Source organism: Nannospalax galili, unplaced genomic scaffold, assembly GCF_000622305.1.
Source record: "Nannospalax galili isolate Female #2095 unplaced genomic scaffold, S.galili_v1.0 scaffold127, whole genome shotgun sequence".
NCBI lineage: Eukaryota > Metazoa > Chordata > Mammalia > Rodentia > Spalacidae > Nannospalax > Nannospalax galili.
The window spans coordinates 2,655,211-2,674,790 of NW_008360326.1; the positions used below are offsets into that span (position 1 = coordinate 2,655,211).

General features: G+C 44.2%; 1 long non-coding RNA gene across 1 annotated transcript in view; it reads left to right on the forward strand.

Moving 5' to 3' along the window:
* The first annotated feature begins 314 nt into the window (after positions 1-314).
* The window catches only part of LOC115068911, a 42,702-nt gene continuing 23,436 nt past the window's right edge, over positions 315-19,580 (forward strand). The window contains exons 1-2 of the long non-coding RNA XR_003848247.1: positions 315-434; positions 18,369-18,567. This is a non-coding gene — a long non-coding RNA (uncharacterized LOC115068911). The remainder of the gene's footprint in view (positions 435-18,368; positions 18,568-19,580) is intronic.

The following is a 19,580-nucleotide window of genomic DNA, read 5'->3' on the forward strand; positions in this document are numbered from 1 at the left end:
TGAAAGGCAGGAAAGATGAAGAAAGAGCAGACAGTCGTGAGATCAAGAAACTGCATGGATGTTGGGAAGAGGAGAGAAAGCAGAGTCGATAAGAGGTGACGAGAGGCTCCTAGAGGGCAAGTCATTACTTGAGGCCCCTGTTATGAGCTGAATTGTGTGTATGCATCCCCTTCCAAATTAAAATGTGTCTATACTGCGAGAGAGGATCTTTAAGAATAACTGAATTAAATGAGGTCATTATGGAAGGTCCTAATCCAGTATGCCTGGTATCCTCATATGAGAAGGAATTTAAGACATGGCATGAGGACACTCCTCCAAAGAGAGGAGTGCATGAGGACACAGGAAGGAGCCGGCCATCTGTAAGCCGAGGAGAGGAGCCGCACAAAACACAGACCCCTTGATATCTGGATCTGGGACTTTCAGCCTCCAAAACTGTAAGAAAATTAATTTCTGTCACTTAAGTCCTCTAGTCTGTACTATTGGTTATAACAACCCATGCAGGCTAATATAGTTTCTTACTTATCAACACATGGGTGAGTCTTTTTTAACAACCTTATTTGTTGATAACACTTGCTTGATCAAGCTCTTTTCTTCTTTCCTCTCTTTTTTCTCTTTTCTTTTAAACCTGAAGAAAATCTCTTAAATGTATGAAGGTATGACAAATATTGAATACTCATGTCCTTGTTATGTGAAAATTAGCAACTATAAAAATTCCTGCTTGATTCCAGTACTTTCAATAAAATAACTACAGCATTATAAATGTGGTAAAGTCTTTTTGACCACAACTGTTAGCCTTTTCTTCTCTTGCTCCTCAGAGGCAATCATTGTCGAGTGACCGATGTGCATTCCTTTGGTCCATGTGTCTATGGATAAACATTTTGTATTGGTTTGTTTGGGTTTTAAAGTTTTTGCAATTTTGCTTCATGAATTGCAGATCTTGGCTGTGCCACTTTGTAGCCTCACGTTTGGTATTTCTCAAAGTACAGCAAGCAAACCATGGTCCAATAGATGACATTAATTGATACAGAGATCAGCAGGGCATTAAACAACATTGAATGGAATGTGACAAAATTATTCCTTGAAGATTAAATCAAAGAGAAGTAGAATGCGGGCTAATTATTAAATGCTTCCTAATTTTGTTCTTTAACAAAGAGAGAAAGGACAGGCTCTAAGCTTTCAGCAAGCAAAGTATCTGGTTAGATTTTCCATCATTTTTCATATATTTGTGTAAGGTATGCCAAATGTCTTGCCATATTGACTATAGATGAAGCTGAAAGGATAGCTGATCTGATGAACGCAAAGGGCTGCGGGGAGTAGGAATAAGGCAGGCTTGTGAATGAATGTCCCTGGACACTTAGCTGTAGACCTTTAAGAAGTTGAGGGTAATTTGGGGGCAATAAGGCTATTGTCTTTACGGAGTCTGCAGTTGGGATACTTTTCATTTTGCATTGGACCTTTCAAGTTCCAGAGCCAGGCCTGAATGGTGTACACACAGGAGCTTCATAGGCACGTGACTTGTGCAGAAGGCCCTGAACTTGGGTCTGATGCTCTGTCATCTTGAGATTCTTTCATCAGTCTCACTGTGTAGCCCCAGCTGACCTAAAACTCACTATGTAGACCAGGCTGGCCTCAAACTCATAGAGATCCACCTGTCTCTGCCTCCTGAGTACTGGTATTAAAGGCATGCACCACCATACCAGGCTCATCTTGAGATTCTTAATATGTGATTATATTTGTAAGTCAAGTTATATGGGACAATAGGGCATTCACAGGAGGCTTACAGCCTAGGCTTACCTGTAGTCTAACTCTCACCATCTTCCTGGGGTGGGTCCCCTATATTTATCTCTGATCTGGCCCCTGAGTTCTGTTTGGTCTCCATTCTCATCTCCACCTCACAAGACATCCACCCTCTGCCCATCATATGAGTGTGCCATGTTCTGCTACTAATCTGCCCTCATGCGGATTCAAGTACAGGCAGGGCTGGAGCTGGGTGTGTTCCCCAAGATGTATCACATGGGGAAGGTGTGGCTGTCCCTCCTCAGACTTGCAGTGTCATGGCTTGTTCAGTGGGCAGCTGAACAAAGGCCTCTCACCCACAGTCCACTCAGAGACCCAGGGCTCCAGGGACTCTCCAGGGGGAATTATCTGCTGCCTCCATGGGTCTAGCCACTACCCCCCTGGACCCCACTTTTCATTTTGCTTTGCACTCTATAAATTCCAGAGCTGTGCCTAAGTGGCATACAAGCATAAGGAGGTACTCGATGTGCGCTGTGTGCATCCATTGTGCATTCATGTGGAAAGTCGAGAACAAAATGGGAAAAGCCCAGGAGAAAGGAAGTGTTTGGGGAAAGCCTCAGGAGAGCAGGAAAATCCACATAGATATGGCCAAGCACAAATGACAAAACCTAACTTTGACTTTTCAGTCCATCAGCTTTCTATGAGCTCTGTGTTTACCCATCTTTAAAAAAAGAGGCAGCTGGGCCAGCGCACAGTGAGAGAATGGGAACTACGGTGGCCAAATTCTTGGTATTTCCTATACAACTTGTGGCCTTCCTAGCTTTCCCTGAAATCCAAGGTTGAACCACAGGGCCTCTGGGCCAGGAATCCCTGGGCAGGAAGTGCCCTGGAACTCATTCCTGCACCCAGCCTGCAGTAAAAGCAAATAGATTTAGAGGTCTAAGCCAGTGGGAGATGTGGCTGATATAAAGCACCAAATGGGCCTGCAAAAGAAAGTTAAGAAAGGTCTGGGGCAAAGGGAGCGTGAAGATGATGGCAGGGAATGTGAGGCTAGAGAAGCTTCCTGGGAAAGCAGGTTCCTCCACCCCAAAAGAAAGAAAAAGCAAAGTCACAATCAGGAAGCAGAAATGGGTGAGTTAGTGATGAAGGCAAGAGTCTTTGGTGAGGCAGAGCTGACTCATGAACTGTGTGCGGATGGCCTCCCTCGGAACTTGCCTAAATCCCACAGTGGGAATGACAGCTGCCAGCCTGCTCTCTGATGGATGCACAGATTGGTAGGCCAGCTGGCCAAAGCCCTGGAAAGAGTGGGTAGACATCAACTCCAAAGAAAGCAACTCTGGGGCCCTGGGGAAAAGTAAAGAGGAAGAAGAGAGCAGAGACAAGACGCCAGGAAAGCAACACAGCCTGGCAGAAATGCCCACGTTCAAGAAAGGAAGACCAGTTTCAGGGTAAAGGAACAGACCAGCCATGAATGGTGGGGAACAGGCAATGGCCAGAAAGGCAAAACTGAAGCTGGGAAATTCTGATGTTCATAAGAGATGGGATAAATGAATGTTTTTATTTGTGGGTGAAGATGTGAATATTTACATTATACATTCCATGATGTAATTGCATAATTTGAACAAAATTAAACAGTGACACAAACAAGACCAAATAATTATAGACACCTGGATCAGAAAAGACTTTCCAAGGAGTGGGCCAGGCTATCCATGTGATTAGAAGCCACCCCCTCTCCCACACATCTGAGGTCCCTCAGAGCATTGGGATAAATCCACTGTGCTACTCTGAGCAAAGTGACTAGTTAGTTCAGTCATTTAAATTGCCAGCTCACTATTCATCAAAAGCAGAAAGTCATATTTGTCATGCCTGTGTGGCAGAGGGGTTTATAGACTCCTCTGGGTAATAGCTTTGTAAGCTGTAAATTACTTCAAATGCCAAGACATTATTTCTTCACTCATTTATTTGTTTATTACCAAGTCACATACTCCCTTTATCCTAGCTAAACAGTGTGTCTTCACCAAGTTAAACAAAGTCACAATACTATGATCCAGGCCACTTTGTCCTTCACTTTATGACTGTTATCAGTAAAGCACAGGCTGGGATGGGCTTTATCTGGTCATTCTTTCTTTTCTTTATTGTTTTATTGGATCATCATTCAACTGACCGAGATCTTGCTGACAGCTAGAATCTTACAACTGACAAAGGGGAAGGGATGTGGCATCTTGGAGGCAGGGGGGCACTTTGGTTAGAGATTTATGTGCCACCAAGAGAGGGAAGGAATTCTCTCCACCTCCCTTCACACTGGAGCTCCTCCAGGTTCTATTTTAATGTCTGCCAAGTCAAAGCCATTGCCTCCCTGTTTCTAGTCATTTGGTGCCTATTTGGACCACTGATGGCCTTTCTCATTTTAATCTCCTTGCCTTTACAGTGTAAACTAACCCTATCCTTGAGAATGATACCTTAAAAAAAGAAACAACAACAAAAAACTATTCCAGCTATGGATGACACGCTGTCCTTGAACTGTAAACTCCTTAAGGGCACTATCCAGGCTTCTCCCCAGACTTCAAATCCCACAGTTCAGATCTGTTGAACTGCTGTTCAGAAAGTCTGTCACAACTCTGGGGAAACTACTCCTTCCTTGAGGTGACTCCCAAGCCAGAGTTGAGAACATGAAAAGCTTAGTGTTAACCACAGTGGTGGCCTTTAAAGGTTGAGCACAGCCAGCCAGAGAGGTTCACTGGGGCTGTAAGAAGTGCTGCACTGGGGTAGAAGAGTGAAGCATTTGTGAGGGTCATGAGTACTGTGCCAGGGAAGCCTGCCACAGGCCACACACTACATGTGATAGTTATTTTTCTCATTGTGACCAAATACCTGACAAGATGCAGCTTATAGGAGAAAGGACTTATTTTGGATCACAATCTGAGAGTACGATCTGTATTAGTTCTTTTTCTGTTGCTGTCATAAAACACCATGACCAAGGCAACTTATAAGAGGAAGAACTTGTTTGGGTTCACAGTTTCAGAGGGAAAACAGAGGTTGGGGGGCATGGCAGGAAGTGACCTACAGAGCAGAAGCTGAGAGCTCACATCTTCAAGCACAAGAAGGAAGCACAGAAAGAGAGAGAGAAACTGGAAGTGGGGCAAGGCTATGAACTCTCAAAGCCCACCCTCAGCAGCGTGCTTCCTCCCGCAAGGCTGCACCTTCCTAACCCTCTGCAAACATCATCACCAACTGGGGGCCAAGTGTTCAAATATTTGAGCCTATGGAGGGCGTTCCTCGTTCAAACCACCATCATGACCAGGAAGGCATGGTGGCAGGAGCATGAGGCATCCAATTATCACATGGCATCAGCTAGGAAGCAGAAAGAATGGGGCCAGCAGTGGAGCTGGGTTATCTCCTCAAGGCCTGGCCCCCAGCAGTCCTTTTCCTCCCACCAGGCAAAGCCTATTCCCTAGCTACTAAAGATTCCACAACACCTCAAAACAGCACTATCAGCTGGAGGCCAAGTGTTCAAACACACGAACCTGTGGAGACATTTCATACTCAAACTATAATGCTGTGAAGCCATTGCTTAAAGCCAGAATTGTCTCCTTTTGGTTTTTAAAAGTATTTTAGGGCCTGGGGAGATAGCTTAGCACTTAAGAAAAGTTACTGCTCTTATAAAGGACCTGGGTTCAATTCCCAGCATCCACATGACCCCTCACAATTTCCTGCAACTCCAGTTCCAAGACACCTGATGCCCTTTTCTGGCCTTTCTGGGCACTCATACACATATGATGTACATAAATTCATACAGGCACACAAACATATGCATAAATAAAACAAATCAAATAATTCATTGTTTAAAACAAAGTTTTAAAAAATAACATATATTTTATTATTTGTTCTGTGTATGTATGTATGTATGTAGGGGTGTGTGTGTGTGTGTGTGTGCCACAGCACACATGTGGAGGTCAGAGAATATGTGGGAGGTGGTTCTCTCCTTCTACCATGTGGGTCCTGGAGATTGAACTCTGGAAGTCAAGCTTGGTGGCAAACACCTCTATCTGATAAGCCATGTCACTGGCCCCAGAATTGTCTTGATGGCCCCTCTAAACAATTTTCTTAAAAAGGGCTACAAGGGCCTGAGAGATGGCAGTTAAGAGAACTTACTGCTTTTCCAGAGGACTGGAGTTTGGCTCCCTGCACGCATGTTGGGCAGCTCAGAATTGCTTGTAACTCCAGCTCCAGGAGATCTGATGCCTCTGGACTCCGTGGGCACCTGCACTCATGTGCACATACCCACATGCACACATACACACATACGCGTAATCAAAAATAATACAAATAAACATTTAAAAAGAAGCATCAGGAGGCTACCGAGGTCGCTTGGGGGTTAAGGACACTGTCTGTTCTCAGAGAATGTGGATTTGGTTCCCAGCACCCACATGGCACCTAATGGTTATCTATACCAGTTCCATGGGATCTCACACCCTCTTCATGTGGTGCACTTACATGCACATGGACAAAACATTCATATACATGAAATAAGAATTAATAACAACAGCAAAAGACTCTACTGCCATCTCCCATGCAGTCCCTCCCCAGTGCCTAACTCCACCAACTCAGCCCCAACTCCAGGTCTCAGTAAACATCATGAAGTTTTGATTTTTCCTTTTTCTAAGCACAATTCTCCTATGTCTGGTACTGAGCATGCTCAGACCCGGCCACACTTCAACTTACCCAAAAGGCTGTCACCTAGGTTCTGTCCTCCTCTGAAGACCACCTTTCTCTCCCTCCTTGGAACAGGAGGGTGCCCCTGCTGTTCCTCTATATCCTGATTCTGTAGGATCATCCCACTGTCACACATAACAAATCATCAAGTCCAACATTATGAGGATTTTCCCCTATGTTTTCTTCTGAGAGTTTTGTCAGTTTAGTTTTTATGATTAGGTCTTTGAGGTGTTTTGAGTTAAGATCTATACAAGATAAGGTGAGAGTCTAACTTATTCTTTTACTTGTGGATATCCTGTTTTCCCTGTGCTAGTTGTGGAAAGACTATCTTTTCCCCACTGAACAGCCTCAGAACTTACTGAAATCAGTTGTCTATAGTAAGTAACCCTTCTCTTGATGTATTCTCATCCATCTCTCCCCACCGCCCTGCACCCTCATCACTGGCCTCAATCCAGCATCTTGCCTCATGCTTCTGTCAGGAGACCTCCTGAAGGGCAGGTCTCTATAGTGCTGTTGGCTCCTTAAGATGTTATTACTGGTTCAGGCAGTTCTCTTTTTTGCTGTTTTGTTTGTTTGTTTATTTGTTTGTCTGTTTTGACAGGGTCTCCCTAGTTCCCCCCACCTGGAGGTCACTATGTGGACCAGGCTGGCCTCCATTTCCTGCCTCTGCTTCCTGAGAGCTGGGATTAAAGGGGCACATCAGCATGCCCAGCTGGTTCAGACAATTCTTGCCCACTGTAGAGCCTGCCTTCTAATATGATTGAAATGTGGACCCAAAAGTTTCCAGAAAAATAAGTCACAATTGCCTTTAACTTGGGTTAGTGGCTTATTCACTCCACAAATGTTACAGGGGCCAGAGGCAGGAGATCAATAGTGTGGAGCCGGAACTGAGGCCCTCCACCCTCAGCATAGAGTTGAAGTCAGTGAGCCATGCTGGGACCCAGCTTGTCCTGACTATAGCCATCTTGCTCATGATTGCTGTCTTGCCCGCCAGGTGACCTTGGCACACATTCTTTTAAAACCTATAGGATAAACAAAGTTGTTAAACTAGCCCAGTGTTTAGTGCTACACCTGCACTGCTTCTTAACTGACATTTGACATGTTAATAGTTTTTTGAGAAAGTGCAGATACATTCTTCTGACCTTTCTATAGCTTAGCATATAAACCCCTTCATCCAGCTTTGGGGTGTGGGAGCCTACGTCTTACTTGCCAAAGATATACTTCTGTTCCTAAGCCCCTAACACACTGCATTTTTATCAATACTGAATCTGCCTCTTTCTTCGGGCTCTTGGTACCTTCCACCTTTGGAGGGTTTTCTCCAAAGCATTCCATTTCTGAGCATGACCTGTGTGTGATCCTACCCTTACTCTGCCCCATCCCTAAATCCTTCCCTTGCTCCTAGCCAGAGGCTAGCAGAAAGTGAGGCTCCTATTGCAAACAGTACAGAACGTGGTAGAAAAAGGCACAAAGGCTTCCAGGTTTGGTGAAACTCAACAGGTCAGCTTTCAAGACTCTTGGCTTTAGACTTGTTCTCAAAAGTATGAGGGCTAGCAAGATGGCTCAGTAGGTGAAGGTACTTGTCACTAAGTTTCATGACCCGAGTTTGATCCCCAGAAACCTCATGGGAGAAGGAGAGAACTGACTCCTGAAAGTTGTCCTCTGAGGTCCACATGTGTGCCATGGTGCCCCTGCCCCTAAACAAACAAACAAATGAAAAAAATTAAGTGTGACCTTCATTTTCATCATGTATAACCAAATACCGTAAGAATAAATTACTAAAACTAAAGATTTCCTCCAAACACCATCTGCAACATCTGTGCTGGTGACCCATGTGTTGCTTTGATCACAAAGGCTGGATTCTTGAAGGCCTGGAGCTGGCTTTGGTTCAGTCCCTGAACTCTCAATCAACACCTCCCTTAAACCGACTTCCCCATCTAAGAGAAACCTGTTGTTTGTAATTTATTGTTTTTGTAAGCTCAACTGCAAGACCCAGTCACAGATCCCCTTCCCACCAGACCGCTCCACCCCAGTAAACACTCTGAAGCCACTGCTACCCCACAGCACAACCACACTTAGGTACGCATTCTACCAAGTGCCAGAACTTTGCCTCCATCACTTACTAGACAGCTGACCCTGCTACCCTTGCTCTAATAACAACCTCTTTACCCTCCTGTCTCCTTCCACTGTTGATTCAGCCTTTTGTGATCACTAGGATCAGCAGCCCACGGCAATGGTGGGGGACTTGTCTCTGAAATTTGGTAGTTGGGCCATGTTACCAAAGTTCCTTTTCTTCTCTGACAGCCTCAGCTCTTTCAGAGTTGGATGAGGGCAATGGAACCAAGGCTCTCCTAGTTCTACACTGGAGGTCCATACTTACTTTGGTACCTTGTACCTTGTGATGCCTTTACCAACAGTCCTCCCCTTGGTATCCAACACTCAGGATATTTTCATTCTCTGGGTTCCTGCTTTGCTCATGCCTAGCCATAGTCCATCCTGACCCTCTGTGCTTCCTGGCCTCATCTCTCAGATGGCAATGAATTATGGAAACCTGATCACACTCCAAATTTTGCTTCATTTGGTCACTGTTGCTAAGCATTCTTTCTATGTACCCCTAAAAACCATGATCTCATCTCATTTATTACAAATATTCCCCGACTCCTGCTATGTATCCAGGCTACCCTAGAACTTGCTATGGAGCTTGTGCTAGTTTTGAACTCATCATCCTTCTGCTTCAACTTCCTGGACACTGGAATTACAGGCATGTTGCCACCATGTCTGTCAGAAACATTTTTTTTTTTTTGGTCTTTTTGAGACAGGGTCTCCCTGTAGCCCCAGCTGTCCTGGAACTCACTATGTAGACCAGGCTGGCCTTAAACTCACAGAGATCTGCCTGCCTCTGCCTCCTGAGTGCTGGGATTAAAGGTGTGCACCACCAAACCCAGCCCAGAAACATTTTTAAAACATATTTATTTTATTTTACGCACATGAGCATATGCTAGATACCTTTGGTTGTCAACTTCACATATTTGGGATGAGAGAACCTCAATTTTTGAATTTCCTCTATCAGATTGGCCTGTAGGCATGTCTTTGAGGCATTTTCTTGGTTGTTGAATGATGTGAGAGGGCCCAGAACACTGACGATGATACTACTGCTGGGCAAGTGGTCCTGAGTTGTATAAAAAAGCAGGGTGAGGTGCTGTAGAGATTCAGTGGTTAAGAGCACTAGCTGTTCTTGCAGAGGACCCAGGTTTGGTTCACAGCACCCACATGGTAGCTAACAACCATCCATAATTCCACTACCTGGGGATCTGACATCTGGCCTCTGACCACAGTCCAGGAAAGCAAGCCACTAAGCAGTATTCCTACATAGTCTCTGCTTCATCTCTTGCCTCCAGGTTCTTTCTGCCCTGCTCAAGTTCCCGCCTTGGCTTCCTTTAGTGATGGATGGACTATCATTTGGAAGAGTAGATGAAATATACCCTTTCTTCCTCAACTTGCTTTTGGTCAGTGTTTTATCACAGCAATAGAGACCAAACCAGAACAGGTTGTCTGGCCCATTTTTATGTATGTGCACAGAGTACATGTCTGGTACCCAAAGAGAGCATCAGATCCCCTATAAGTAGAATTATGGGTGGTCGTTAGTTGCCATTCAGGTGCTGGGAACTGATCCCTGGTCCTCTGCAAGAACAGCAAGTGTTCTTAACCACTGACCTATCTCTCCAGCCCCCAGAAAAAATTTGATCCAAGTTCTTATCTGTAGGAGGTCTCTAAGAGCTGGGTCCCTGTTTTCTGACCTTATGTCTTTCTCAGGTATGTTTTTAACTGCCGGTCCCTGGCAGCCAGACTCAACTATGTAACCGCTGTTGGTGTATGTGGCATTGTCTACTAATGGGTTCTACAGGATGTCTAGAACCAGCTCTGAACCAGAAGCTAGTGGGAGCTGAGGGAGAATGCCCCGGCTCCCTCACCTTTCTGGAAGTATAATTCTGAGAGATGTGTGCTGGATGTAGCTTGGGTACCCACTGCAGTTGCTGGCCTGAGGTACATCCTGTGTTGACTGCCTTCCCTTCTGCTCTTCCCCTCTGCACTCCACACTGCTGTTTCCTGGAGTCAACTCCCCAGTCAACTACTTGCCTCAGATCCTAATTTCAGAGCCTGGTTTGGGGGATCAACTCAAATTTCCTCAAATTTCAGAGCCTGGTTTGGGGGATCAACTCAAATTTCCCATCTGGCTCCCTCCCAGCTGATAATCTCATATCCTACTTAGTGTAGAGCAAAAGTCAGCTCCATTGACGTAAAGAACAGTAGAGGCCAGTCTGCTTTTCTTGGCATTCAATTCTTAAAGCTTCTAAACACACCCATGTATCTCAGCCACAGGAGGGAGAGCCTGGGCAAACTTTGGTGCCTTTCCTTGGGAGTCCTTTCTGTGTAGTAAGGTCTTACCTGAGTACTATTCTCCTTCCCAGAGCAGTTTTCTTCATTCTCTTGCTTGCATCCTTTGTTTGCTTTGTTTTGTTGATACTGGGGGAGTATTTTTGGGTGAGAAGTGTGTATGTATGTATGTATGTATGTATGTATGTATGTTCCTATGTGCAAGTGTATGAGGATGCGCATGCATGTATCTTCTTTATTACTCTCCACCTTACTTTTATTTTATGTGTATGAGTATACTGCCTGCATGTATGTAAATGCACCTATGTCATGCAATGCCCACAGAGGTCAGAAGAAGGCATGAGATCCCCTGGAACTGGAGTTACAGGCAGTTGTTAGCCACCATGTGGGTGCTGAGAACCAAATGCAGGTCCTCTGCAAGAGCAGCCAGTGCTCTTAATCACTGAGCCATCTCTACAGCCCCTCCAGGTAATATTTTAAAAGGTGTTATGACCATTTTATTCTCCTGCTTGAAAATTTTGAGAACTCCTACTGTAAAAGGAGAAAGGCCACTTTTCTAATCTTTACTTTCATGTGCTCAGTGAACGACCTCTAACTTTCCAGCTTGTCTTGCAAACTTGCTCTGGAGTCACCTGTCTATTCATTAGCTTCAGAATAGCCAAGTAGGGGGAGGTGTCCTTTATGCTTGTAGAAACCTCTCTGCATTTAGAAGTCTGCTTTCTCCAGCACTGCCACTTTGTCTTCCCTTCCATGGGCACACACCGCCTTGCCCTGTCATCTCATCCTCTTCTGAGCCTTTCTTTGTGTTTGTGTCCTTTCCCTCCAAGGAGACAGAGACTGTTGATCACAGTTTAGCTGATACATGGCACTCCTGGGTAGTTTGGTGATCTGGATAAAGATGAAGTATGATGTCTAAGCTGGCCCTAACGGAGTCTCATCCTTGCCTTCCTGCAGCCCCTGCTGTGGCAGATGGATGACTGAAGGCCATTCTCCCAGCAGAGGTGGCTGGTACCATCAGGGGACTGCTTGTCTTTGGAGCCTCTGCCCTCCTCACTGCTTGGCCATCACTCAGGCCACTACATTATGTTTATCATCTATACTGTGCCTTTGGGGACTGTGGGAAGCATGAGCCCCAAATTATCTATGATAAATGAGTACTCCTAGGTTCAAAGAGGTGGAGCACTTTGTCCAAGGCCACTGTACTAGTAAATGGCAGAGTCAGGACCTGAATTTATGTCTCCTATCTCATAATTCAGGATGCCTTCTTGCAGGCCTGAGAGTGTTACCTATATAGGAGGAAACAGGAGACTGTAACATCTCGACAAACATCACAGCTTCAGAGGCAGTTAGTCCTGTCGCTTATTAGCAAATAATTTAAGTTTTGAGTGTCAGTTTCTCTATGTATGAAAATGAGCACAATACCTCAACTGTGAGCACTGAATCAGGTAGCATGCAGACTATCATATGGGAGGCAAGATGGTGTGCAATGTGAAGAATAAGACGTTGACTTTGAAACTACTTGATGGTATAACCTGGGGGCAGTTATTTGACTTCTCCACCAAGGACCAGCCTCTTTATGTGTAAGCCGACATTAAGAGTTGTATTCTTATTATAGGAGCAAAGGAGGTAAAGATCCTTGTGGCTCAGCATGGAACTGGTATGTAGTAGGATATCTGCCATTAGAGTTGATCCCCTGTGTTTGGCATCCCCTGACTTCCAGAAACATTCATTTCTTTCCTTTGTGAACAAATACTATAAACATAATAATGGGAACCACATTTTGAGAGAGAGGAGAAGAGACAGAGCAAGAGATGAGAGTGTTTTCTGGGACTTTAGAGCATTTGAGGTCACCACTGTTACTAATTACCAGCTCTGATCTGTTATTTGTGTTTGTTTCTCTCACGAACTAACCTGCAAACAGCTCCAGGGAAGGTCATGTCAGTTCATCTTTGCTTTCCCAAGAAAGACAGTGTTGGATCCCTAGTAGGTAATCAAATATATTTGCTGGACAGCCAGTAACAGTGGCACATACCTACAATCCCAGCACTCAGGAGGCTAAGGCAGGAGGATCAGAAGTTCAACGCCAGCCTTGGCTACATATCAAAGTGGAGGTCAGCCTGGGCAACATAAGACCCTATCTCAAATGAAGAAAGGAGGAAGAAAGGAAGGAAGGAAGGAAGGAAGGAAGGAAGGAAGGAAGGAAGGAAGGAAGGGGAAAAGCTTGTTTTTCATTGTCATATTTTGGCTTTTAGGAAAAGAAAACGGGCTCATTACATAGAAAGAGAAATGCAAAGGAGTGTGAGTATTTACCCAGTGGGATAGAAATGTATAAAATAATGAATTTATAGATTGATTTCTGTTTATCAAATACTTCCCCAAGTATTCACAGATTCAATGGGGTGTATGCTGCTGTGATCTCTGTCTGATAGATGGAGAAACTGAGACACTCCTCAGAGGTTAGAAACTGGCTGGAGGTTGTATAGTTAAGGAGTCACAGGACCACATGGAAAAGCATACTGCTTGGTGGAGGAGCCCGGTCATTGAGTTACTATTCTATGCTTCTCTTCTCTCTAGATCACAACCAAAAGCATCCTCCAGGTGGCTCAAGGATTAGAGGAACAGAAAACACAATGCCCAGTATAGAGTGGCTCATGGTAGATGCTCAGTAGCCATTAGCTCCTTATAGAAAAGTCCTACTTATGACACAGCTCAGGCTATTGGAGAACTGCACTTAGCAAGTTAGTGAGGCCAAAGAGATTACTTCTAACAAAAAGGTTTGCAACAACATGGTTTTCTTTAAAAAGCATCATTTCTTAAGGTTGGAGAGATGGCTCAGTGGTAAAGAGCACTGTCTGTTCTTGCAGAGGACCCAGGATTGGTTCCTAGCACCCACACAGCAGCTAACAACTGTTTGTAACTCCAGTTCCAGGGGATCTGATGCCCTCTTCTGGCCTCCATGGGCATTGTATGCACAAGGTGCACTTACATATACACAGGCAAAGCACTCATACATATGAAATAAAAATAAATAAAATTAAAAAGCACCATTGCTGACTAACTGAGCTCCCCTGTACCTCCCGCTTCTATCTTTGCATCCATGCTCTGAGCCATGTGATATGGTCCTTCTGACCATATCTGTCTCCACAACTGGATAGAGAGCCACTTGAGGGAAGAGGCAAGTTGTACTGCACTCATTTTCCTGTTTCCTGTGGACCCCAGAGCAGTGTTCAGCACAGCAGTGTTCCATGAAGAGTTATGGAACCTTTTTCTTTTCCATTTTCATGCGTGTGTGGTGTGCATGTATGTGTGTGTGTGAGGGTACATATGTATGTGCGTACACATGCCACATGTGTGCAAGTATATGTGAAGACCTGAAGTGGTCATTAGGAATCATCCTCCATTACTCTTCCACCTTATTCACGGAGGTGTGGTCTCTCAGTCAAACCCAGAAATGATGATATGGCTAGTCTCACTAGTCAGCTTAATCTGGGGATCAGTCTGTACCTTCTAAGGCTGGAATTACAGGTAGACTACCTGATCATCTAGCACTTACATGAGTTCTAGGGATCTGAACTCTGACATTCACACTGTGTGGCAAGCACTTTGACTACTAAGCCATTTACCTAGACACAAACTTTTGAACTAAATTAAATCTTCACAGAGGGAAATGAATGAAATATCCCACAAAAAAAGAACTGTGGTGCCAATGATTCATGAGATTTCATGCCTCCTTTTCATGAGGCTAATAATACATGTTAACAGTAGAAACATGAGAAGTAGAGAGAAGCAAAGAAAAGCTTGGAAATGGCCACAAGTCCATGTTTCCACTTTAGCTTGGTTCCTTTTCCCTTGCTTGGTGTCTGCCCACTGCTGAAGTTGTGGACAATGTGTAAGCACAATTTATCATTGTTTTCCTTCTTAATGTTATTTTGTACAGGTTTTGCATTATATCCATGCTTGACAGCAGAATCTTTATTATTCACATTCATTGTAGAAAATTTTGAGAATTAGAATGCTGGGAATTTAAAAAGAGAAATAAAACAATTCCAATACCTGGTGTTAATGCTGGGACCTCTCCTTGTCCTCTCTCTTCACACGCACACATGCGTGTGCACACACACATAAACTCACAAATACATATGTCAAAACTGACATATATAGTTTTATAGCCTTTAGAAAAACCATTTATTCTCTGAATAGTTTACTGTTTTCAGGTGTTCGTCAACAATATGCATTTCCAGTATTTTGAACACTGGCATGGCTATCACCCATAGATTCCTCAAATAAAAGCGTGGACTGTCATGATTACTTGCTATTTTATTAAGCTGATGCTACTAAATGTATTTTTTAAGTGATGTAGCCTCTTTTCTGACTGCTTGAACATTTAAAGGCTCAAGGTTCAAAGGCTGAGTTCCTTATAGCCAAATGCCTTTTCTTTTTAAGACAGTATTATTAGATGTAAGATTTAAGATGTACACCCATAGGCAGTGGGTAGTTCAATGACTTTTGGAAAATTTATACATCTGGGCACCCATCACTACATTCAATTTTTCCATTTTCCATTTTTCCATGACCCCTAATGAGAAACTGTAAGCATTTTCATTTAGATGGCATAATAGGAGAGAAGTCCTGGTGGGAACTATCCTCCTGAACACCTCTTAAGATCACCTCCCACTGCCCCTCAAATTGGGCCAAGACAGCTGGATGGCTGGGTGTTCTTAGAAAGCAATTTCTCTTCCTACATCTTCCTGGACTCCACTAGGGAGGCAGAACTTCCAGACCCCAATTTATCATATAATTTTAAGTTTTGCATCTGGCCTTTACCTCTTTTCTCTCTCTTCTTTCTTGTCGTTTAATCACTTTTCTCTCCTGCCCTCCAGGGCTCAGACAAGTGGCACCTCATGATGGTGACTCTCTGGCATCTTGTCACTTAGACACCAGCTCCATTTCATCCACTTCAGTCTCCCAGAAGTCTGTTTGTCACTGTGCAACAAGAGGGAAGCTGACCCAGTTCTAATCAGAGCCTATCATTCCCCTGCTTAGAGCCTCATGTGGTTTCCCAACTGGCATGGTCTTTAAGGATACCTACTTGATTTTCCAACCCCATCTTCTACAATCTCTTGTCTGCTGACTCTTCTCAATCGAATTGGTCTTCTGGTTGTTGCTAGAATGCATTATACTTGTTTCTACCCCAGGGCCTTTGTACTTGCTGCTCCCACCTCCTCATTTCCTTCTATCCTCATTCTATTTGGTCTTGATAAAATGTTATTTTTCCAGAAAAGACTTCCTGGGACTGAAGAGGTGGCTCAGTGGTTAGAAGCACTGTCTGTTCTTGTAGAGGACCTAGGTTGAGTTCCCAGCACCCACATGGTAGCTACCAACCATCTGTAACTCTAGTTTCAGGGAATCCAGTTCCAGACCCAACCCTCTTCTGGCCTTTGTGGGCATTGCACGACACATGGAAAAGTCATACATATAAAACAAAAGTCATACATATAAAACACAAGTCATACGTATAAAACAAAAATAAATTTTAAAATGTAAAAGAAGACTTTTCCTGACTTAGAGTGTACAATATATTGTATCTAGATACGGCATTTGGGAGCTTTTCTGACTCACCCACTGTCTTGTGAGATCTGGCCACAAAAGAATTCTCTGACGTACTTCCCCTTGGTGTAGCAGGTAATAGGAAATGACAACTGTCTTGCCTTATACCTGCAGGGGAGGAACGAAGATATGAAGATACCAGGAAGAACCTCAACAAATAAATTCACTAAATTCCTTCCAGTTTACCACTAATGTTTTTAGACTAGTTCTCACGGAGCCCAGGCTGGCCTCAAACTATGTAGCAGAGGACTGAGGACAACTTTGAAATCATGATCCTCCTGCCTCAGCCTCTAAAGTGCTGGGATTACAGGTGTGTGCCACCATGCCTGGCAATCATTCCTTTTTTTAATCCAATCATAATTCTACATTAAACTTAATATAAAAAATATAAAAATCGTGAGTCTTTGGGTTTTCACTTCTGAAGGCTTTTATATCGCATAAACCTTTTTCTTTTTGGAGAGAGGGGCTTACTATGTAGCCTACACTGACTTTGAACTCATTTTCTTCCTTCATGCCTATGTTTGATGAGTGCTGGGATTACAGCATCATGTCTAGTATACTTGTATTAAAAACATTTCTCTGGTGAACCTGGCTCTTGCTGTGTGTTGCCAACCATGAGCTCTGTAGTAGGTGAGAAAAAGTTAACTCTAAGTCCTCTGTTCTGCCTTACCATAGCCAGCTCTTCCTCCATCACTCCCTACCCCTTACTTGGCTCAGTTTGCTCCTTTTTGCAGCAGGACTTGCAGTTATATCTGAATGTGAGAGTGAAGACTGGCTAGCTCAAATGAGCTTTGACTCACTGAGACACACCCAGAGAAAGTGTGATCTGAAAGATCAGCATGTGCCATGATTTTCCGTCAAATAACGGCCTTCCCTCCAGAACTCACTGGGAAACTTAATAATACCTTTTTTTATGTTAGTTACTTTTATTGTCTCTGTGATAGTATGCCTGACATAAACAATTTTAAAGAGGAATTATTTTGGCTCACAGTTTCAGAGAGTCTAGTCCATGGCCACTTGGCTCCATGTTTCTGGGTGAGATAGATCATCACAGTGGTGGAAGTATACGGTGGAGGATGTTCAATTCACAGTGGACAAGAAGCAAAGAAAGGAAAGGGGACTCTGGACCTGGTACACTCTTCAAAAACATGCTCCTCAGTGACCTACTTCCTCCAGCTAGGCCCCACCTCCCAAGTTTCCACACCTTCCAAAATAGTGTGACAAGCTGGGACTAAGTACTGAAAACCCAAGCCTATGAGAGCATTTAATATTACAGCCACAGCCTGCCCCAGCGCAATAGTATTAAGAAGTGGGACCAAAACTAGAACCAAAAAATAAGAAGGAGTTGGGCATGTGGTATACATCTGTAATCCTAGCACTTGGGAGGCTGAGACAGGAGGACTGCTACATGTCTAAGGCTAGCCTGGGATACACAGTAGGACCCTTTGTTAAAGCAGGAGAAGATGAAGAGGAGGAGAGGGAGGAGGAAGAAGAGGAAGAGGAGGAGGAAAGACAGGATCTTTAGGAGGTGAATAGGTGATACAGGATCCACTGCTAGTGTGCCATGAAAGCTTTCTGTTCCTCCCCCCAGCCCCACCCCCCTGTGCCATGTGGGGACACAGTGTCTCCACCCTCTGGAGGACGTGGCAACAAGTGCCACCTGGGAAGACCAGCTCACCTCTAGACACGGGTCTGCCAGTGATTTGGTCTTGGACTTTTTGATCCCAGAGATAGGAGAGATGATGGCCTAGGTATCCTAGTAATACCTAGTATCCTAGTCATTTACTATAGCAGCACAAATGGACTGAACAGGTGGAGGGGTGAGAAGAGGACTGTGAATCAGGACGGGAGTGGTGATCTCTGGTGTTATCTACCTGGCTTTGGCTCCATCACCTAATACTATTTTCATTTGAAATCAGGGGCTATTTATGCTGCCTGCCTCATGGAGCCTTTGTGAAGACTGAAGGCCACAACCATCATTATCATCATCATCACTCTAATTGTCAAATTAGAGGCCTGGAATCTTGGTAATGCCTTATAAGAAGCTGCTTTGGCACCATGCAGAGAATGCATGAAGGTTGTGGCGGTTCCCTGGAGTGCAGAGGAGCAGTTCTCAAAGTGAGTTTCCTGGGTCTGCTGCATGAGCATCATCTGGAATTTATGAGAAAGGAACTTCTCAGGTTCCACTCCAGACCCATGGAACCAGAAATTCGTGGGCCCAGCAATCTGTGCTTTTTGATTGATGAGTTTTTGTTGTTGTTTGTTTTGGGGGGTTTTGTTTTGTTTGTTTGTTGTTTGTTTGTTTGTTTGAAACAGGATCTCACTATATAGCCCAGGCTGGCCTTGGACTCCAGGAGATTCTCCTGCTTCAGCTTCCCAAGTATTAGGATTACAGGCATATATTACTACACCCCCAGCTTTTATATTTGGGTTTTATTTTTGTTTTTAATGCTGGGGATTAAACCTAGAGTTTCACAGATGGATGTTAGGCAAGTGTTCTATCTCTGAGCTATACTCTAGTCCTGAAATCTGTTTTAGTAAGGAGACTCTGATGCCCACCTCCATTTGAGACCACTTGGATGAGGCAGAAGACTCAGTCAGAATACCCTGAACCAGAATCACTATTTTGCTTGACCTGTGTGATAGGTGAATGGAAATTTGACATTAGGTTTCAGCATTTAGGATTTTGGAAATCTGAGCTTTCTAGGGACTCTGCCCACTGGAGTGGATTAGGAGCTGATCTGAGACAAAGAAAGAAATCTCTAATTGCCATGTCCAGTTGCTTGTTGCTGTTCTATACTGGACACACTTGGCTCATTCCCTTTACCCAGCTAGCCCTCAAAACACCCATCACAGCACTGCTTTTCAGTGAAAGTTTCTGATTATCATCCAATAGAGCCCTTCCTAGTCCAGATGAAGTGTAGAATTTCCAAGGGGAAGCTGTTTGGTTGTGCAACATGTCCAAGTCCTCACAGAACTCATGATGATATGACTCCCAGATCTGCTCTCTTTGGAGAACTAAGGTAGAACTGGACCCAAGAAATTAGAGCTGTTCAGTGCCCCTCACTTTGCTAACCCAGCACAGGCCTCCACTGAGATACTGACTGGCAAGGATGGCTCGGGATGTTAGA